The sequence below is a fragment of the Petaurus breviceps genome, unplaced genomic scaffold (assembly GCF_028583685.1).
Source record: "Petaurus breviceps papuanus isolate PSGF00001 unplaced genomic scaffold, PetGlider_PUasm1.0 419, whole genome shotgun sequence".
Taxonomy (NCBI): Eukaryota; Metazoa; Chordata; class Mammalia; order Diprotodontia; family Petauridae; genus Petaurus; species Petaurus breviceps.
The window spans coordinates 6,286,627-6,308,483 of NW_027186324.1; the positions used below are offsets into that span (position 1 = coordinate 6,286,627).

The 21,857-nt window shown below is 36.8% G+C and overlaps 1 protein-coding gene across 3 annotated transcripts in view; it reads left to right on the forward strand.

Annotated features, from left to right (window-relative positions):
• Positions 1-21,857, forward strand: part of GLRA2 (glycine receptor alpha 2) — a 288,190-nt gene that overhangs the window by 109,221 nt on the left and 157,112 nt on the right. The window lies entirely within an intron of this gene.

Here is a 21,857-nt window from a genome sequence, read left to right on the forward strand (position 1 = left end):
TGCCCCAATGTAGGATGTCATATTTGTGGGGGTGTATATGGTGTTTTCATGTGCATGTACAAAGAAGCATACTTAAACTGAGGTACAATAAGCATAGAGTTGAATATATGAATCACCTAGAAATTCCTAATGATAAATTTTGAATTAGAGTGTTTCCTAAAATCTCAAGGAAAGACCAGAATAAAACTCAGTTGGTCTGTCTCCTGAATGGAGGACATTGAGTCATTAGCAAAAACTTCCCCAAATTATTTATTAAATTTAGAGTTGAGTATGTATTGGAGCATGTGGGTGGGACAGCATTTTCCAGTCCTGAGTCACAGAGAAGTCATTGAAATCTCACCCCACATCTTGACTGCTTTGAGATCATATTCAAATGGGTTGCATCATTTTAATAATAAATTTCAAACCAAACCAAAGTAATAATGCAACAGGCTTTTTTCCTTTAGCAAAGATAATTTATTGGCCAATCAGACAGATACAGCATGAGTTTATATTGTTAAATGCCTTGTAAAACCTAGTGATGTAAAAATTTCAGTGATTATAACAGTGGTGGTGATGATAAATAAATTAAAAAACACTTTATTAAAGAGCCTACTATGGACCAGGCACTATGCTAGGCTACAAAGGTAAAAATGATACAGTCCCTGTCCTCAAAGAGTTTATATTCAAGTTGGGGGGGGCAAACATAGAAGAGTGATGGACAGGCAAGGGAGTATTTGTCTGGGGAGTCACAAGAGTAGTAAGTAGAGCCATAATACATTTCTTTTCCATGCCCTTTCCAGAAGCAGTGGTATAACTGATGTATTTGCTAGCAGAAGAAGAAATGGAAGGATGGGGCAGTACATGGATGGGAGAACAGATATCAAAAGGTCCCCAGATTTCTGGCATGGATAGTTGTAAAGTATAATCTGAGTTAACTGAGGAGTTTTCCCTCATTCACTGGACAATCAACCTCTGCCCCAGGGTAGAACTTCAAGTTGAGGGTGTTAACTGCCATAGGGAGGGATGTATGGTCTCTGATCCAGATAGCTCTGTTTTGTGCACAGAGTGAGGTCAGTAGCAAAACAGAAGACAAAGTGTTGTTACAAAATATCCAGGATGGATGGTGAAAATGATGACGATTATGATGATGGTGGTGTAGAACAAAGGATTGTGAATAAAGAAACATAGTTATCCCAAGCTACCAGCTTATTTATGCTTCAGTGTTATGTATTCTTCAAATCCAACAATTCTAGAAATTATGTAGATATAGATGATATAAATATAACACTATCCTAGACACAGAGGATACAAAGGCAAAAATGAAACACTTCCTGATGACAATGATCTTTCATTCTACTGGGAGGATACAACATGAGTAGTAAACAGAAAGTAATTTGAAGTGGGATTCAGAAACAAAAACTAGGGGATGGGAAAGAGCAGAGGTGACACCTTAGAGGAGATGGCACCTTAGTGGTTTTGAAGCATGATAAGAATTCAGAGAAGAGGTGAAAAGGGGTGTAATTTAGGAGAGAGCCCATGAAAAGGCTTGGATACGGACACTAGAATTCTGAGTTTGGGGAATAACTATATTCCAGTTTGGCTGGACCATGAAATATATGAAATAAATCTGGAAAAGATAGATTGCAGTCACTTTGAGTGAGATTTTCCATGTTGGTCTGAGAAGTTGATGTTCTATCAAATGAATAGAAACTCTATACAAACTTTTGTTTACCTGATGAAAGAACATGTGGGGATATTTTTGAGGAGAGAGGGCATTTTTGTTCATGTGGGAATTTATATTACCAGCGATATACCAACCATCTCTGCCCCCAGCTTTGTTGCATCATTTAGAAAGATCACTTCTAAGCTGGCAAAAAATAAGAATTCACTCTGGGCCTATTCATTTATTTGTTTCTTAATTACTATTCATCTTTTCTATTTCTTTCTTACTATATCTCATGACTTGATCCCCAAGGTAAATATATGATTTATGTTTAACAGATAGCTGAAGTATAAATCAATGTAATTTAAAATAGCATTCAGTCTTGAATAAGAGAGCATTAAACCTCTGGTTACTCATTGCTATTAAAAGAACAGCAATTTGTTTTCAGATAGAGAGTTGGAATATTTTCACTTGCTACTCACACTTTTTGCTAATGCCTCTTCTATGAAAAATATGATAATTGTCAAACCACCATTATTATATTAGTCAAACCACCCTATGGTCTGTATACATCTAGATAAGACTGTACATTATCATTTCTACCTATAAAACTATTGCTGATTCAAGAACAAGTTTTCTGTTTTGTAGGGTAACCATCATTGTTTCCACCTAGTTTGAGCCCTCAATAGCAGAGCTATCAGGTTTATCTGGGTCTAACCCAGAGCAGAGAGACAGAAAGAGGAAAGAGAGACAGAGAGAGAGACAGAGAGAGAGACAGAGAGAGAGAGAGAGAGAGAGAGAGAGAGAGAGAGAGAGAGAGAGAGAGAGAGAGCAGAGAGAAAGAGAGGTATCCATATATGTTTGTATGTATGAATGCATGTGTGTGTGTATAGATTTGATTCCTCTCCAAGCTCCATTCCTGACTCTCTGGATTTCATTCCCCAGCTCCCTGTGGTCCCTAACCCTGAAAGTTCCCTCTGCCCCTGACTGCCTCACATTGAAAGTAGACTCCATTCCTCTGACCCCTTTTTCTGATTTGTCAGTTTCTCAGGAAACATTCATTTTAAGGAACGTGCCAAGACCAGTCCTGTCTTTCTTCCTCTCTGGGCATTCTCTGTCATGCTCCCACATGGCTACCTTCTTTTTTTTGTCTGCATTGTCTTCCCCTTTTACAATGTTAGCTCCTTGAGGGACTGTCTTTCTTCTGTTTGCATTTATATTCCCAGCATTAAGCACTGTGCCTGACACACAGAAGCTGTGCTTCGCAAATATTTGTTGATTTGTTGACTTGACTTGACATAAATGTACTATTGCATTCTAAAGATGTTAATACAAAGAATGGTCCAAGGTCTAGAAAGTAAATCATAGGACAGCAGTTGGATGACACAGTAGATAGAACTCTGGATCTGCAGTAGGAAGACATGAGTTCAAATGTGGTCTCAGAAACTTACTGGTTTGTGACCATGGGTAAATCACTTAAACTCTATTTTCCTCAGTTTTCTCTACTGTGAAATGGGGGGTAATAATAACAGCTACCTTTCATGGTTATTGTGAAGATCAAAAGAGATGATTGTAAAGTGCTTTACACTGTGACTGGAACATAGTAAAAGCTATATAAACGTTAGCTATTATTATCAGTATTAATTATTATCTTACACTTCCATGCCTATGATAAGTATCTGTAAAAATCAAAACAAATCGAGAGGCAGGCCCAGAAGGGGCCTGATCAACTCACAGGGCAAGCCTTCCCACCAACCACAAGGGCCACTACCAGGCCTATCACCAAAGGGCTGGGACTGGAAAGAGCAAGGTAAGAAGCAAATACAGGGGCCCCTGTCCTGGAAAGCAAATACTCCTGGGGCTACCACTTCATAGCCCAGAAATAAAAAAAAGCCCCTATCAGGACCACCAAAGACCAGGAAGACAGAGTGAACCTCACCTGCTCCAAACCCGCCCCCCCCCCACCTCTGACCCTGAAAACATAGTAATTCTTGCCCCAGGACAAAACCATCTACAGTAAAGGCTTGGGATCCCTAGAGGAAGGGCATGGCTAGAGCCTTGCCTTAAAATGGGTAGAAAGCAGACTACAAAGACAAAGACTCTGGAGTCCTACTATCCTCAGAGGGAGGAACCAAACTCAGAGGGAGACAATATGGACTCTACACCCACAGCTGAAACATCAACAGGGAATGGGTCCCAAGCACAGAAGGCTCTCCTAGATGAGCTCAAAAGGAACTTTGAAAACCAAATGAGAGAGATAGAAGACAAAATGAATAACTCTCTCAAAACCAAAATAGCAGAATTAGAAAAACATTATAATGAAGAGAACATCTCTCTAAAAAGAAAAGTGTATGATATGGAAAAGGAGCTCCAAAAATTAACTACGGAAAATGATTTGCTAAAAACTTGAATCAACCAAATGGAAACAAATAACTCTATGAGGAACAAAGATTTAGTCAAACAAAACGTAAAATACCTCAAAGAAAAAATAACTGACCTGGAAAACAGATCCAGGAGAGATAATCTGAGAATCATAGGCCTACCAGAAAATCATGATGAAAAAATGAGCCTGGACAAATATTCTCCAAGAGCTCATTAAGGAAAACTACCCTGAGATACTAGAACCTGAGGGTAAAATAGAGATTGAGAGAATCCACTGGACACCTGCTGAAAGAGATCCCAAACTAAAAAGTCTTTGAAATGTTGTGGCCAAACTCCAGAACTACCAGATAAAAGAGAAAATACTTCAAACAGACAGAAAGAAACAATTCAAATATCGAGGGTCCACAGTGAGGATCGCACAGGATTTGGCAGCCCCTCTACTGAAAGATTGAAGGCAATGGAAAACAATTTTCCAAAAGGCAAAAGAGCTCGGGTTACAAGCAAGGATCAGATACCCAGCGAAACTGAGCATATTCTTCCAGGCAAAGAGATGGTCATTCAATGATATAATCGAGTTCCAGAACTTCTTGATAAAAAAAAGCCAGAACTCAAAGGAAAATTCAACCTCCAATTATGAGATGTAACAGTGAAGTAGAAAGGCAAACAAGGAAAACACACACACACCCTGCTATTTGATAAGAGGAAACTGGTTATAGACAAGTAGAGGGTATGAGTATAAAATACACAAAATGACGATTTAAAAAAATCTTATTAAGGGCTACAAAGGTACTGCAATGGAAGAAAGGTAATGAATGAAGTGGAAAAGGGTAAATTATGCCACACAAAGAGGCATAAAAACTGTATAGCAGAGGAAAAGAAGGGAGGGAGATGGGAATCATATGAGTTTTCCCCTTATTGGTTCTGGTGCAGGGAGGGAATAACAACCAGTTAAGCATAGGACTGTATAGAGAAGAAACCCCCAAAAGTATCATTTTAGAGGGAAAGAGGGGAGGGAGAGGAGTTTTGCATGAGATTTGTTCCTGTCACTCTTGGTGCAAAGAAGAAATATCATACTTCATTAAGTATAAAAATATACTACAGGCAGTAGGAGGGGGAAAGGGCTACAAAAGGGGGGAGTGGTTAGTAGAGAGGGAAGAAGGAAGGGGAAAGGGTAGGAAAAGGGAGGGGGGATGATAAGGGTATACTGAATGAGGCAGTGGTCAAAAGGAAAACTATTAAGGGGGGAAAGGGAGAATGGGGGGGAAATATGAACATTAACAGGGTCGGGAATAGGATGGAGGGAAACAAACAGATAACAATCATAACTGTAAATGTGAATGGAATGAACTCTCCCATAAAATGGAGATGGATAGCAGAATGGATTAGAAATCATAAGCCTACAATATGCTGTTTACAAGAAACACATCTGAAACAGAGGGTAAAGGTAAAAGGCTGGAGTAAAATATATCATGCCTCAGCTAAAGTAAAAAAAGCAGGGGTAGCAATCCTTATCTCAGATAAAGCAAAAGCAAAAATTGACCTAATTAAAAGAGATAAGGAAGGAAATGATATCCTGTTAAAAGGCAACATCAAGAATGAAACAATATGACTACTTAACATATATGCACCAAGTGGTATAGCATCCAGATTGCTAGAGGAGAAGGTAAAGGAATTAGAGGAAGAAATAGATAGCAAAACTATACTAGTTGGAGACCTTAATCTCATCCTCTCTGAACTTGATAAATCTAACCTCAAAATAAACAAGAAAGAAGTTAAGGAGGTGTACAGGATTTTAGAGAGGATAGGTATGATAGATCCCTGGAGAAAACTGAATGGGGATAAAAAGGAATATACTTTCTTCTCAGTACTTCATTGCACATACTTAAAAACTGACCATGTTCTAGGGCATAAAAACCTCACAATTCTATGCAATAAGGCAGAAATATTAAATGCATCCTTCTCAGATCATGATGCAATAAAAATATATGCAATAAAGGGCCACAGAAAGACAGACTAAAAACTAATTGGAAATTAAACAATTTAGTCCTAAAAAATGAGTGAGTCAAACAAGAAATTATAGAAACAATCAGTAATTTCATTCAAGAGAATGACAATAATGAGACAACATACTAAAATCTGTGGGATGCATTAAAGGCAGTTCTTAGGGGAAGTTTTATATCCCTGAGTGCATACATGATTAAATTAGAGAAAAGGGAGGTCAATGAATTGGGCATGCAATTGAAAAACCTAGAAAAAGAACAAATCCAAAATCCCCAATTAAATACTATATTAGAAATATTGACAACCAAAGGAGAGATTAATAAAATTTAAATTAATAAAACTATTGAATTAATAAATAAAACTAAGAGCTGGTTTTATGAAAAAATCAACAAAATTGATAGACACTTAGTCAATATGTAAAAAAAGAAAGAAGAAAACAAAATGATGAGTATCAAAAATGAAAAGGATGAATCTACCTCCAATGAAGAGGAAATCAAAACAATAATTAGGAATTATTTTTCCCAATTGTATGCACATAAATTTGACAATCGTAGGGAAATGGATGAATATTTATAAAAATACAAGTTGCCCAGATTAACTGAAGAGGAAGTAAATTAGTTAAATAACCTCATCTCAGAAAAAGAAATTGAACAAGCCATCAGTCAACTCCCTACGGAAAAAATCTCCAGGGTCAGACAGATTTACTAGTGAATTCTGTCAAACATTTAAAGAACAATTGATTCCAATACTCTACAAACTATTTGGGAAAATTAGTGAAGAAGGAGTCCTACCAAATTTTTTTATGACACAAATATGATACTGATACTTAAATCAGGAAGAGATAAAACAGAGAAAGAAAATTATAGACCAATCTCCCTCATGAATATAGATGCAAAAATTCTAAACAAAATACTAGCAAAAATACTACAGTAACTCATCTCAAGAATAATAAACTTTGATCAGGTAGGATTTATTCCAGGAATGCAAGGATGGTTTAATATTAGGAAAACCATCAGTATAATTGATCATATCAACAAGAAAACTAGCAGAAACCACAATCTCAATAGATGTAGAAAAGCCTTTTGACAAAATACATCCATTCATATTAAAAACATTAGAAAATATAGGAATAAATGGAGCCTTCCTTAAAATAATAGGTAGTATTTATTTAAAGCCATCAGCAAGTATTATATGTAATGGGGAGAAACTAGAAGCATTTCCCATAAGATTAGGGGTGAAACAAGGGTGTCCACTATCACCCCTCTTATTCAATCTGGTACTAGAATTGTTGGCAGTAGCAATTAGAGAAGAAAAAGAAATCAAAGGCATCAAATTAGGCAAAGACACCAAGCTATCACTCTTTGTAGATGATATGATGATATACTTAGAGAATCCCAGAGAATCAAGTAAAAACTACTTGAGACAATAAATAAATTTGGCAAAGTTGCAGGATATAAAAGAAACCCACATAAATCCTCAGCATTCCTATATATTTCCAATGAAATTCAACAGCAAGAGATAAAAAGAGAAATCCCATTTAAAGTTACTGTAGACATTATAAAATATTTGGGAATCTACCTGCCAAAACAAACCCAGGACCTATATGACCACAACTACAAAACACTTTTAATACAAATAAAGTCAGATCTAACTAATTGGAAAAATATCAATTACTCATGGCTGGGTTGAGCTAATATAATAAAAATGACAATTTTACCTAAATTAAATTATATATTTAGTGCCATACCAATTAATTTATCAAAAAACTATTTTACAGGCCTAGAAAAAATAGTAACAAAATTCATTTGGAAGAATAAATGGTCCAGAATATCAAGGGAATTAATGAAAAGAAATGCTAGGGAAGGTGGACTAGCTATACCAGATTTCAATCTGTATTATAAAGCAGCAGTCATCAAAACTACTTGGTACTGGCTGAGGAATAGAGGAGTGGATCAATGGAATAGATTAGGCACATGAGGTTCAGAAGGCAATGACTATTGTAATCTATTGTTTGATAAACCCCAAGACCCTGATTTTTGGGATAAGAACTCACTATTTCACAAAAACTGCTGGGAAAACTGGAATATAGTATGGCAGAAACTGGGCATAGATCATTATTTAACACCATATAGCAAAGCCAAGTCTAAATGGGTGCATGATCTAGGTATAAAAGTTGATACTGTAAAAAGTCTCAGAAAACAAGGAATAGTTTACCTGTCAGACTTGTGGAGAGGGAAAGACTTTATGACTAAACAAGAATTAGAGAACATTATAAAATGTAAAATGGATAATTTTGACTACATGAAATTGAAAAGCTTCTGTACAAAAAAAGTCAATGTAACCAAGATTAAGAGGGAGGTGGGAAATTGTGAAAGAATCTTTACAACCTATGTCTCTGACAAAGGACTCATTTCTAAAATATACATAGAATTGTGTCAAATTTATAAGAATATAAGTCATTCCCCAATTGATAAATGGTCAAAGGATATAAACAGGCAATTTTCAGAGAAAGAAATTAAAGATATCTATAAGCACATGAAGAAATGCTCCAAACCACTATTGATTAGAGAAATGCAAATCAAAACAACTTTGAGGTACCACATCTCACCAGTCAGATTTGCTAAGATGACAAAACAGGAAAATGACAAATGCTGGAGAGGGTGGGGCAAATTGGAACACTAATGCATTGCTGGTGAAGTTGTGAACTGATCCAGCCTTTCTGGAGAGCAATCTGGAATTATGCCCAAAGGGCTATAAATACTTTCATAATCCTTTGACCCAGCAATACCACTCCTAGGGTTATATCCCAAAGCAATCATAGAAGTGGGAGAAAGACACATATGTACAAAAATGTTTATAGCAGCTCTTTTGTGGTGGCAAAGAATTGGAAATTAAGGGGGTGCCCATCAATTGGGGAATGGCTGAACAAGTTGTGGTATATGCATGTTATGGAATACTATTTTGCTATAAGAAATGAGGAGCAGACAGTCTTCATATTTACCTAGAGAGCCTTATATGAACTGAAGCTGAGTGAGAAGAGTAGAACCAGGAGAAGTTTGTACACAATTACAGACACAACGTATGTGTGATGACCAACTTTGATAGACTGGACTCTTATCAGCAATGCAGTGATATAAGTCAATCCCAAAAGACTCATGATGGAAAGAAATATGTTCATGCAGAGAAAGAACTAGAAAGAACCGAGTTTATATCCAGGTGGAAGCAAAATACCTGATCTTTTTCCTTCTCTTGATTCATTTTATGTCCTCTTTACCATTTTTCATTCCAGCTGATACAATCCATCTTTATAACCTGAGTAAAGTATAATGTGAAAGTATTTACAGATCCTATATTTCACTGTATGCCACCATGGGGGGAGGGGAGGTAGGGGTACAAAATGTGAAACTCAAGGAATTGTGGAATTGAATCCTGTTAACCAAAAGGAAACAAATAAATTAATTTAAAAATAAGAAAAAAATCAAAACAAATCTAAAAAACAATAAAAATAAATACAGCTTATGTTTCAGCATTTGTCATAGAACACAAAGAGAAGGACAAATTCTATTAAGAACTAGGCATAACACTCCAAATTGAATAAATATATGCTTTCATATTCAATAACTTTGATACTGAGCACCAGGTTGATGAAAAAATGTCTAAAAATATGACTCTGGTGTTACAGGAATAAGAAAAACAAAAGACTTGTAGATTTTATAGACATTTATAATTATATATCATGGATATGTGTTTCTATTCATTCATTCATTTACTTATTTAAATATGTTTTTTTTTCCTTTTTGTCTTTTTTTCTTATTGTGTTTTCTTTTCTTTTCTTTATTTATTTCCTTTTGGTTTACAGCATTCAGTTCCACAATCCCTTGAGCTCCAAATTTTCTCCCCTTCCCTCTACATGTTTTTTTTTTATATAAAAGAATCATACAATCATATGCTCACAGTCCCAGAATCAGAGATCTAGAGTTGGAAGGGACATCAGAAGTCATTTAATCCAATCACCTAATTTTATGGGTTAAGAAACTAAGGTTAAGTGACCTGCCCAAACAGGTAATGAGCATCAGAAGCAGCATTTGAACCCAGGTAACACTTTAGTGAGTGGTCTTTCCAATGGACCTAATAAAGCAGAGAACTCTGAACTTGTCAAGTGCTGAAAAACATCACAAGAAAATCAAATTCACTAAACTTTATCTAACAGAACATGAGGGGATTCATTCTTGAATCAAATATCTTGTGGACAAGCTATTGACTTATTATAGTTAAAAATTAACAAAATAAAAAGGATGGTTTTTTAAACAAGATATAATATGTATTTACTGCAACTGCAGCCTAGACTATTTAATCAGGATACTGATTCTTTAATGGGAAATGAACAGAAGAAAGGACATTGATGCCCATAACAAAGATTTGGGGTAGAAGTTTAGCCAATGTAAATCAAATAACAAGGAGCACCCCCCCCCCCCAAAAAAAACGAAAAACGGCAAAATTTTAAAACATTTGGGTTATATGCCAATCTGACAAGTAGTGAAGGGAAATACCAACTTTGAATGGAAACTCATGTGAAATATCTTACTGAGGACTTTTGAATATCATTTATTAGCAGCATCTACTCAGAAATGAGAGAAAAGTCATGAAGAAGAAAATGGCTTTAAAGAAATATTGGCAACAGATCCAACTAAAAATATCTTGAGGGCATTTAAGGATGAATCTGGAAGAGAACAACAAATGGATGAAAAATTGAAAATATCTGTAAAAATTTTATAACAAACTCTTTTCATCATCAAAAAATAGAATCACCATATTTGGCTTCTAACATCATAAATGCAGATGTACTTATAAAGAAAGTAGAAAGGAGGCGGAGTCAAGATGGCAGAGTAGAAGCAGGACCTCCGATCGGCTCCTACTTCCACATTCCCCAGTCAATGTAAAAAGGGGACTCTGAACAATCTTTGGAGCTGCAGAACCCATAAAATGACACAGAGAAGCTAACTTCCCACTGAGGACAGCCTGCCCAACCAGCAGCAAGTGGCCACCACAGTGCTCCTGGAGCCTGAGCCCAGGCCCGCCTAAGCCAGAGGTTTTAGCCCCCAGGCAGGCCTGACAAGCCACCTGCTGGAGGGACTCCAGATAAGCAGCAGCTGTGGCTGTTTATAGAATTATCAAAACATAGATGCGAAGGACAAAGTGAGAGGTCAGTGCAGTCTGGACTTTGGAACCCAGTAAGTGGGAGAGCATTGGTTTTTGCCTCCAGGGCAAGAAGCTGCTGAAATGCCAGCACACCTGGCCAGCACCACCTGGCAGCTTCAGCTGCTGGCCTGCAGAGTGTAGGGGGACCAAGCACCAGTCTGAGGGTTAATCACTCTTGCTTTAACCTGTTTGGATCTGGATGGCAGTCTAGGGTGGAGGTCCTAGGGTTTGTGTCCAGCTTGCCAGAGCATATGGAGGCCTCAAAGAGGCCAACTAATACCTCTGGCAGCTGAGAAAACCCCAGCGTTTGGGATGAAAGTTCCCCTGTCTGGTGGCAGAGTCCTGCTGTGGCAAAAAGCCTAGGGGTCAAGTGACTGAGGAGCGACATGACCAGGCAAAGGAAACAAAGCAGACAGAAGATTCCAACATTAGACTCCTATTTTGGGGACAAAAGGAGCAAAGCATGGAGCAGGAGGAAGACAGTGAAGTCAGAACTCCTGCACCAAAAGCTTCAAAGGAAAATATGAGCTGGTTACAGGCCATAGAGGACCTTAGGAAGCAGATAAGAGAAGTGGAGGAAAAATTGGGAAGAGAAATGAGAACGATGCAAGAAAATTATGAAATGAGAGTCAACAGCCTGACTGGGGAAAATTATACCTTAAAAAATAGACTAAATCAATTGGCAAAAGAGGCTCAAAAAGGCAATGAGGAGAAAAATGCCTTAAAAATCCAAATTTGACAGATGGAAAAAGGATCTCAAAACCTCAATGAGGAGAATCATTACTTCAGAATTAGATTGGAGCAAGTGGAAGTTAATGACTTCATGAGAAATCAAGATGCTGTTAAACAGATCCAAACAAATGAAAGAATAGAAGGCATTGTGAAATATCTCATGGGAAAAACCACTGACCTGGAAAAGAGATCCAAGAGAGAGAATTTAAAAATTATTGGACTACCTGAAAACCATGATCAAAGTAAGAACTTAGAAAACATCCTCCAGGAAGTTCTCAAAGAAAACTGCCCTGATGTTTTAGAACCAGAGGGCAAAACAGAGGTTGAAAGAATCCACTGATCACCTCTTGAAAAAGATCCCAAAAAGAAAACTCCTGGGAATATTATAGCCAGGTTCCAGAATTCCCAGATTAAGTAGAGAATATTACAAGCAGCCAGAAACAATTTGAATATTGTGGAAACACAATCAGGATAACCCAGGATCTGGCAGCTTCTACACTGAGGGATCAAAGGGCTTGGAATATGATATTCTGGAGGTCCAAGGAGCTGGGATTAAAACCAAGAATCACCTACCCAGCAAAACTGAGTATATGTTTCAGGGGAAAATATGTTTATTCACTGGAATAGAGGACTTTCAAGCATTATTGATGAAAAAACCAGAGTTGAAAAGAAAATTTGACATTCAGATACAAGAAGCAAGAGAAGCATGAGAAGGTAAACAGGGGAAAAAAATCATAAGGAACATATCAAAGTTGAACTATTAGCATTCCTACATGGAAAAACACTAATTGTAACTGATGAAACTTTTGTCAATATGAAAATATATGTGTGTGTGTGTGTGTGTATATATATGTGTGTGTGTATGTATATATATATGTGGGTACATGGGCATATGAATATAAATGTGAATTTGTGTATATATGTTTACAGGTATACATAGATAGAGGGCACAGGACCAATTTAATAGGAAGGGATGATACTTAAAAGGTGAAATTAAGAGGTGAGAGAGGAATATAATGAGAGAAGATGGGGAGAGACAGAATGGGGTAAACTATCTCATATAGAAGAGGAAAGAGAAAATAGTTACAGTGGAGGGGAAGAATAGGAAGGCAAAAGGGAATGGGTCAACTTTATTCTCATTGAATTTGGCTTGGGGAGGGAATGAAATACACGCTAAATAGGGTATCTCACCCTACAGGAGAGTAGGGAGGAAGGGTATGAAAAGGGGGGATGATGGAAGGCAGGGCAGGATGAGGGGGAGGGAAGATGGAAGCACCCACTTTTGAAAAGGTATGGGATCAAAGTATAGAATAGAACAAGTGGGAGGTGGGATGGGGGGAGGGAAATATCATCAGTCTTTTACTATATATCTACTATGTTATTGTTTTGCATTAGCTACACATGTACAACCAATACTGTACGGCTTATCTTCCCTGTAAGGGTTGGTGACAAGGAAGGAAGGGAATGAATCTGGAATTTTAAAATTTTTTAATAGTTTTTAATTTTTAAAGTTTTAAAATTTTTAAAGTTTTAAAATCAAATGTTTCAATATATATATACTAATAAAAAAAGTAAAAAATAAAATAAAAAATAATTTAAAAAAAGAAAGTAGAAATTGATCTGGAATAGCAACAACAAAAATATATATGAAAAAATAAAATGGATTAGATTAACTATACATAAGGATCTCTGCTGAGACTGACATTATTTTGAGGTCATTGAGAGAACTATTTTCAAGGTATCTGAAGGAGGGGAAGATATCAAAGACCTCATATTCAGATATATATACAGATCTCAGTCCTTATTATTACAAAAAATGCCACTAATGATGATCTATGTCCAACTTTTTCAAGTATATAAAATTTTATGAGAATAATCTATACATATAAGGTCATCCTTGATGGAGATATTAAAAGGAACTGGGAAGACTCTCACAAATACATATAACTATAAGATCATCCTTGATGAAGATATTAAAAGGAAGTAGGAAGGCTCTCACAAATGTTTCATAGTGGAAGACCACATCTTTCTCATCACAACATTGATTAAAAGATGTTGAGAAAACAAGAACCTATTGTATTTTGTTATATATTAACCATGTAAAAACTACAGTTTAGTACAAAAATCCTACAACAAAGTATCTCCAATATATATGTTGAAGTTATATATGATTCCATAATAGATACAACAAAATAGATAACCTTGTTCACAACCCTCTGGTCCTTAATATCAAGTCAGGCATAAAATAGAGAAATATATACTCATTAAAGTTGTTCAGGAGAGGATCCTGAGAAGATAGCAGAAGGGGTCAGTAAATTCCAAGCTCTCAAGATTTTCCCCCACGAAAGAGATAAAATAGCACTTCAGGTTGAATATTAAGCAGTAAAAATAAATAATAGTAGAGGCAGAACAGGGGTCCTTCTGAGACAATCAGAGAAGATCTGAAGAAAAGTCCCAGGACTAGGTTTGGTCCTTGTGAAGAGTAAACACCTCCAGGCTAGGGTTGGCTTATCCAACAAATGGTAGGTCCTAGGGGTAACTGGGTTGGAAGTCTGCCTCTGCTTCAGCTGCAGGAAATTCAGCACCCAGGACAGTGACAGGTATTGGCCATCAGAGCCAGAGAAGATTGAGGGAACCTCTGCTGACAAGGAATTCCAGATTCAGCTGTGCTGTGAAGATGCAGAAGAGGCAAGAAGGAGCCAACACAAGTTCATTGAGTGGAGAAGCAGTGGGGTAGGAATGCCACTAACTGTGGGCATTTACAGGAGGCTGGAGGTATTGGCTCCAGAGAAGAGAAGTGAAGGAAGATCTGAGGCCAGAGGCACCATCCCCCATCCTCAGGATTAGGGGTAATTTTAAAAACTGAACTACTACAAAATTTTTTAAATGCATAGACAAAGAAGAAAAAACTAAGCTCACAGGGAGTTACTATGGAATGGAGAAGACCAGGGCTTGTCTTTAGAGGAGGATACCGAAGCAAAAAAACCCTCTTCTACCCCAAATAGTAATGTCAAATGGTCATCTCCTCAAAAAGAATTCATAGAAGAACTTTAAAAAGACTTTATTTTTTAAGCATACTGACTTTACTATAAGACTTAGGGCCCGGGAAAAAATAATCATTGAAAAAGCATTTCCATAGTGATTTAAAGTCTTGAAAGGAGTCTGAAAATAGTGTCTCATATGTAGGTCACATCAATCCTGGGGTGTAGGTACAATTATTATCCTCATTCTACAGATGGGGAAACTCAGACAGGAATAGATTAAGTGACTTGCTAAGTGTTATTAAGCTACCAAGTTTCAGAAAATGAATCTGAACTCAGGACTTGGGGCTGCAAACACATCACTCTATCCTGTGTGCTATCTAGCTGCTTGAAACAGGTGTTCAACAGATAGCAAAATACTTACATGAGGAATCTTAGTGCCTGGGATGCAAAGTGAGTAGCAATTAACTGGGGAATTGCTGAAGAAGGTGCAGTATTTATCTGAGGGTAAGGGTTTTTATAACAAAGGTGGTTGCATCCGAAAAAGACTAAAAATCAAATGAGAGGGACCAAGGAAAAATTAAAAAAAAAAAATAACAATCCAAGAAAAATGAGATGATTATAAAAAGAAAGTCAACCAATTAGAAAAGGATGTCCAGAATCTTAAGGAAAAAATTTACTCCCCCCAAATTAGAATTGGGTATGGGGAAGCCAACAAAGTTATAAGAGATCAAGAAATAATAAAACAAAATATAAAGAATGAAAAAATAGTAGAGAATGCAAAATATCTCATAAGAAAAACAGCTGATCTGGAGAATATATCAAGAAGAGAAAACAAGGATAATTGGATTACCTAGAAACTATGATTAAAAAAAGAATTTTGATATAATAATATTAGAAATAAAGAAAATTGTCCTGAAGCATTAAAACATGAGCAGATAATAGAAATGTAAAAAAAAAAATCCATCAATAAAGACCTGAAAGAGATCTTATGAAGAATACTTACATGAATATCTTAGTCAAATTCTAAAACCCCCAGCTCACAGATAAAATATAACAAGCAAAAAGAAAAAAAACTATTTAAATATGATGGTGCCACAATTAGAATTATACAATACCTAGCAGCGGTGATACTAAAAGACCACAGGTCTTGGAGCACTATATGTTGAAGAACCAAAGAACTGGGGTTTCGGCCAAACATATCACACCCAGCAAAGCTAAGCGTACTCCTGAATGAAAAAAAAAAATGAACATTTAATGAACTGTCAGACTTTCAGGACTTAAAAATAACTTGAATTAAATGGAAGATTTGACATACAATAGCGAAGAGAAATATAAGGTAGATACCAAGCACCAATTGCAAGAGACTCTATAGGACAAATGGGTTCCCTTTTATGGACGTAAAATGTAAAATATATGTCTAAGATTGTTATTAGTAATTGGGTAGTTTTTAGGAAAGATTGGAGTAAACTCAAGTATAATATGACTTCAAAAGTAAAACCATTTAGAAACAGCTAAAAAGAGCAATTATTTTATAAAAAATGAGGTGTGAGAGGAAGAATCTATACAGAGGAATGAGATGGGGGAGGACTGTGAGTTCTCAAAACCTACTTTCATTGAGAATAGGTTTAAGTGGGAATGATATCTATGTCTATATCTATCTATCTATATGTATGTATATATATATATGTATAAAAGTCTTCTAAATTCAGAAAGAAAGAAATAAAATACCAGGAGAATAGAGAGTGGGGAGAAGATAAGGGAGGAATCTCTAGAGGGAAGAGTGAGGTAATAGGTTAAAGGGAAGAGGGTTATAAAAGAATGTTTAGATTTAAGAGAAAGGAAGATAAGGGAGGAATCCTTGGATGGAGGGTAGGTTAAGTAATAAGAGGGTAAGGTAGAGAGTAGAAGCAAAGTAGAGGAGTCAGGAGGGATAGGAAATAAGAGGTGTGCACAAACATAAAAACCAAGATTAGAAGTAGAATTTTGTCAGGGAAAGTTAGGGCAGCTACGTGGTGTAGTTCATGATCCAGAGGTATGTGGAGGGGAGCTACTGCGATGGAACACTAAATACATGGTCAGGCAAGGTTTCTATATTGAAAGATTTTCTTTTTCTTTGTCACAAAGGAGGGGTCGATCCGGGCAATGAGTCAGAAATGACAGTGATGCAGAGACAAAAAAATAAAATTCATTTTTTAAAGGGGGTCCAAATTGCATTCTGAAGCTAGTGTAGATACACAAACCAATGTCTTTCTTGTTCTACACAACTATTTGTTCCCTTCTCCTTCTTGTGACAAGCCAAGCCTACTTTCTCTTAGTGTTCTCTCTAGCCTAATGGAGTTAGCAGGGCCTGCGTTCAATTGCAGGCTCAGACATTTGAGAATTACTAGCTATGTGACCCTGGGCAAGTCACTTAACCCCAATTGCCTCCACAACAACAACCAAAACCCTAAAAGTTAGGGAAAGCATACACACACACACACACACACACACACACACACACACACACATAAGCGTATGTTTATCTATATATCTAAATATATCCATGCTTAATTGTAGCATTCTGGGAAGAGGGGGAGAGGGAAAAAAGAACAAATTTAAAAGAACAAAGGAAAACTAACAATGACACAAGGAAAAGATGGACAACTCTCAACACAATATGTAACAGGTGTGGAATTTATTTTGTGATTAAAGGGCTGTACTTGAGGACCTAGAGGATCACATAAAGTTTTGAGGCTGCAAGGTTCCCCACCCTTAGCAAAATCCTTATTATATAGACTTTCTTGAAGTGGAAATTGATTTCTATATATTTTGAATCCTCTTTTACATTCTACTGTGCACATGACATGCTTTTTTCTCTTTTTTTATTATGTATTTGCTTCAATATTTAAGTTTATAATATGTTCCTTTTTCTTTTCCTATTGTACATTTAAGTTTTAGTAATTTTTATTCACATTTAAAAAAGTAGTATTCTTAAAAATTAAAATATTTTTAAAATATTTTTTAAAAATAATGATATGCAATACTGTCAGAGAGGAGATTCAACATAAAGTTCAAGTCAAAGAAGTTACCTCCTAGATGCTAAAGTCCTACAAAGGCTCTGGTTTATAGATTTTATTATACTTATTCCTCTGGAATATTGTACAGTGTCCTAAATGAGATCCATAATCACTCCAAGAATTTGACTTCATTTCTGTACAGGAAAAATCAATTACATGAAGAATACTTATTATCAGGTTATGATAAGCAGCTGATTATATAACCTCTAGAATTCATGCTCCAATGTATTTCTATGTATGAGTACATATCGGTAACTGTAGACATCTTTACTGTATATATTTATCTGCATTACAATAATCCTAGTGATAGCTGGTATTTATATGGGTTTATTAAGTGCCAGCCATGCTAAGTCTTTATGGATATCCTATTTGATCCTCACATTAACCCTGTGAAGTAGGTACTATTATCATCTTCATCTTGTAGTTGAGGAAACTGAGTCAAACAGAGATTTGTTAATGTAGACATATAGATAATAGAGATAGAAAGACAGAGATAGGGGCGGCCAGGTAGCACAGAGAGTAAGAGCACCGGCTCCAGTGTTGGGATGACCTTGGCATCAAATCCGGGCTCAGACACTTATCACCCACCCAGAAACACCTGGCTGTGTAACCTTGAGCAAGTTACTTAACCCCAAGTGCTTAGGGGCGGCCAGGTGGCTCAGCTAGTAAGAGCACTGGCTCCAGTGTCGGGATGACCTGGGGATCAAATCCGGGCTCAGATGCTTAGGATCACACCCAGGAATAACTGGCCGTGTAACCTTGAGCAAGTTACTTAACCCCAATTGCTTTAAAAAAAAAAAAGACAGAGATAGAGATGGGTATAAGTAAATATTTTGAACAGGTTCTTCAAAAAGATGGTTAATTCCTTAATTCTTCTACTGGTTCTACTTCTGACTCTTCAGACTTTGCTGTCATGACCCAACGACCTTCACCCTGAGGTCTTTTCACCCTGGAACATCCTTCTACTTCAACATCCCTCTTCTCCTATTGGTTAGTTTCTCCAGCAACCTCAGTTTTAAGGAATAGCTCATCCATCTTTCATTCTTCTGATAGCTCTGCTTCTGATAAAAATTTAACAGAGGGAGAAGTCAAATTCTGTGTAATTAGGTGGTACAGTGGATAGAGTGCTGGGTCTCAAGTTAGGAAGACTTACTTCCTGCGTTCAAATCTGGCTTCAGACACTTATTAGCTATGTGATCCTGGGCTAATCAATTAACCCTGTTTGCCTCAGTTTCCTCATCTGTAAATGAGTTGGAGAAGGAAATGGCAAACCACTGCAGTATCCTTGCCAAGAAAACCTTAGATGAGGCCATGAAGAGTCAGACACAACTGAACACTGGGCTAGATTTTGAGGATCAACTAAAGAAATCAACCATTAAGCATTTGTAATCTGATAAATAATTTAAATCTAGTAAACTGTCCCTCAGAAGTAGGGTTCCATTCTGTGTTTTTCCAAGAGGCATAACCAGCACCAATGAGAGGAAATTACAAAGGGTAAGACTGGCACAACAAAAGGAAGAATTCTCCAATAATTGCAGCTATCCAAAGCCAGAAGAGATTTTCTCATTTGGAACTGAAATCACTTAAGTAAAAGTTGGGTCACTGAATAATACCTAGAGTTTAAAGGGACCTCAGAGGTGATTTAGTCTGACTCTCTCATTTTATAGGTGATGAGCCTGAAGCCCAGAAAGTGAAATGATTTACCTATGGACATACCACTAGTGAGTATTAGATGTAGAGGTGGAATTTGAACCCTGGTCCTCAGACTTGTTAGAATGAGATAAAGTAGGAAATAGCAGAGAAAACTCCTGCATTGGATGAAGGTAGAACTAACTGTCATTTAAAAACTTCCCTTAACTCTATGATTCTTTGGTGTTTTAATGTTCTGTTGTTCAATAATTTCCATATATCCACTAAGACAATTTTTTAATTTACTTGGACATTAGAATGCTTATATGTTTATTTCACACATAAATAAACTGGGATGAGGTTATGCAATGTTCAAAAAAACAGAGGTCATTTCCAAAGGGATTTCAAGCATCTTTTGCTTGGTGATACTCTGCTTTTCACAAAATTTTAATTCTATCTTTGTTTATTTTGGGACCATAGGTTTATCCCCCACGTAACAAATTACAAATTCCTTGAAGGTGTAGGGAATCCTTAGGTTCATTTAATAAATATTCCAGACATATTTAGCACTCTGTTTACCATAAGTCAATTAATTTATTGGTTGTCTCCCAACCACACATTTCCCTTCCTTCCATTCCTCGCCTAACAGTCATCTCTTGATGTAAAAAAAATCAAATCAAATCAAGTCAGTTTCATTGGTACATTCTTAACTGGATGCATAAAATTGACATTCTAAAAAAATTCTCCTTCACTACACTTTTAGGAAGCTGTTCTTGTTGACAGTGTTTAGAGGTTTAGACACTGCTCTGAGCGTGAACCCTCAGAAGCAAACTAGAAATTGGGACTGTGCCTGTTATCCTGATACTGAAAGGAAAATAGAGATGAATTGTTTGGAAAGTTGTGTGAAATCAGGCTGGCTTTGAAAGTCACAAATTTTATTAAATAGTTACTTTATTTTTCTTTACTTCGTTCTCATTGCTGTGCAGTTATCTGATTTGTAGCAGTGTTGCTAATTGTTTGCTTGCATTTGGACATGATGGGAAATTTTAGAAATACTTAGATACTCTGGCAAAATTCACCTACCCCTTGCACAGCAAATCCAGTAGGGTGGTAAACACTTCCTCATTGGTGTTTCCATCTTGTATGACATTGTTTTTGTGTAGGGTACCTCCACCTATGCCCCACTCCTAATCTCAGGATACTTCTCTCCTCCCCTTCACTTTTTATACTCACTAGTTTTCAGCTAGGTGGGCAGCTAGGTGGCACAGAGAATAGAGTACTGGGCCTGGAACCAGGAAGACTTGAGTTCAAATCTGACCTCAGACACTTACTAGCTATGTGACCCTGGGCAAGTCACTTAATCCAGTTTGATTAAGTTTTTTCATCTGCAAAATGAGCTGGAAGAAATGGCAAACCACTCCAGTATCTTTGCCAAGAAAACCCCAAATGGAGTCATAAGAGTTGGACATGACTGAACAACTGAAGCTTTCTTCAAGGCCCAACACCAGCACCTCCTTCTATGAGGCCTTTCCTGAACCTCACCAGATGTTAATGCCTTCTCTGCTCAAATTAACTTATACCTGTTTTGATTATATTTTGGATTTGTTATATAATATGTCTATGAGTTATCTACCCTGATGGAATGCACTTGAGGGCTTGTTTCATTTTTATCTTGGTATCCACATAAGTTTTTGACATTCAGGAGGGGCTTGCCAGTTGATTTATTGATTTATTATATTCTACATGATGTGAAATTAAATACATTGTGGCATAGCAAAAAGAGTAATGTGTTAGAGAACAACAAAGTAGAAAGTTGTTGAGGAGTTTCAGTTGTATCTGCCTCTTCGTGATCCCATCTGGGGTTTTCTTGGCAACGATACTGGAGTGGTTTGCCATTTCCTTCTCCAGCTCATTTTCCACATGGGGAAACTAAGGCAGATGGGGTTGTGACTTGCCCAGAGTCACACAGCTAGTGTCTAAGTCTGGATTTAAACTTAGGCCTTCATGACTCCAGGCCTGGCACTCTATTCACTGCATCACTGAGGGTACACAGTTAGTAGTATTTACCATTTATACATTGTTTTTATTTAAGATGTATCTGAATATGCTGATGTTACTGATGTTTACATGACATATAACGGTAGAAATGAGTTCCTGGGAAAATTAATAGGATTATGGAGAGAAGAATGTAGTGATGAGAGAATTGTAAGTATGGAGAGAGAGGAGTCA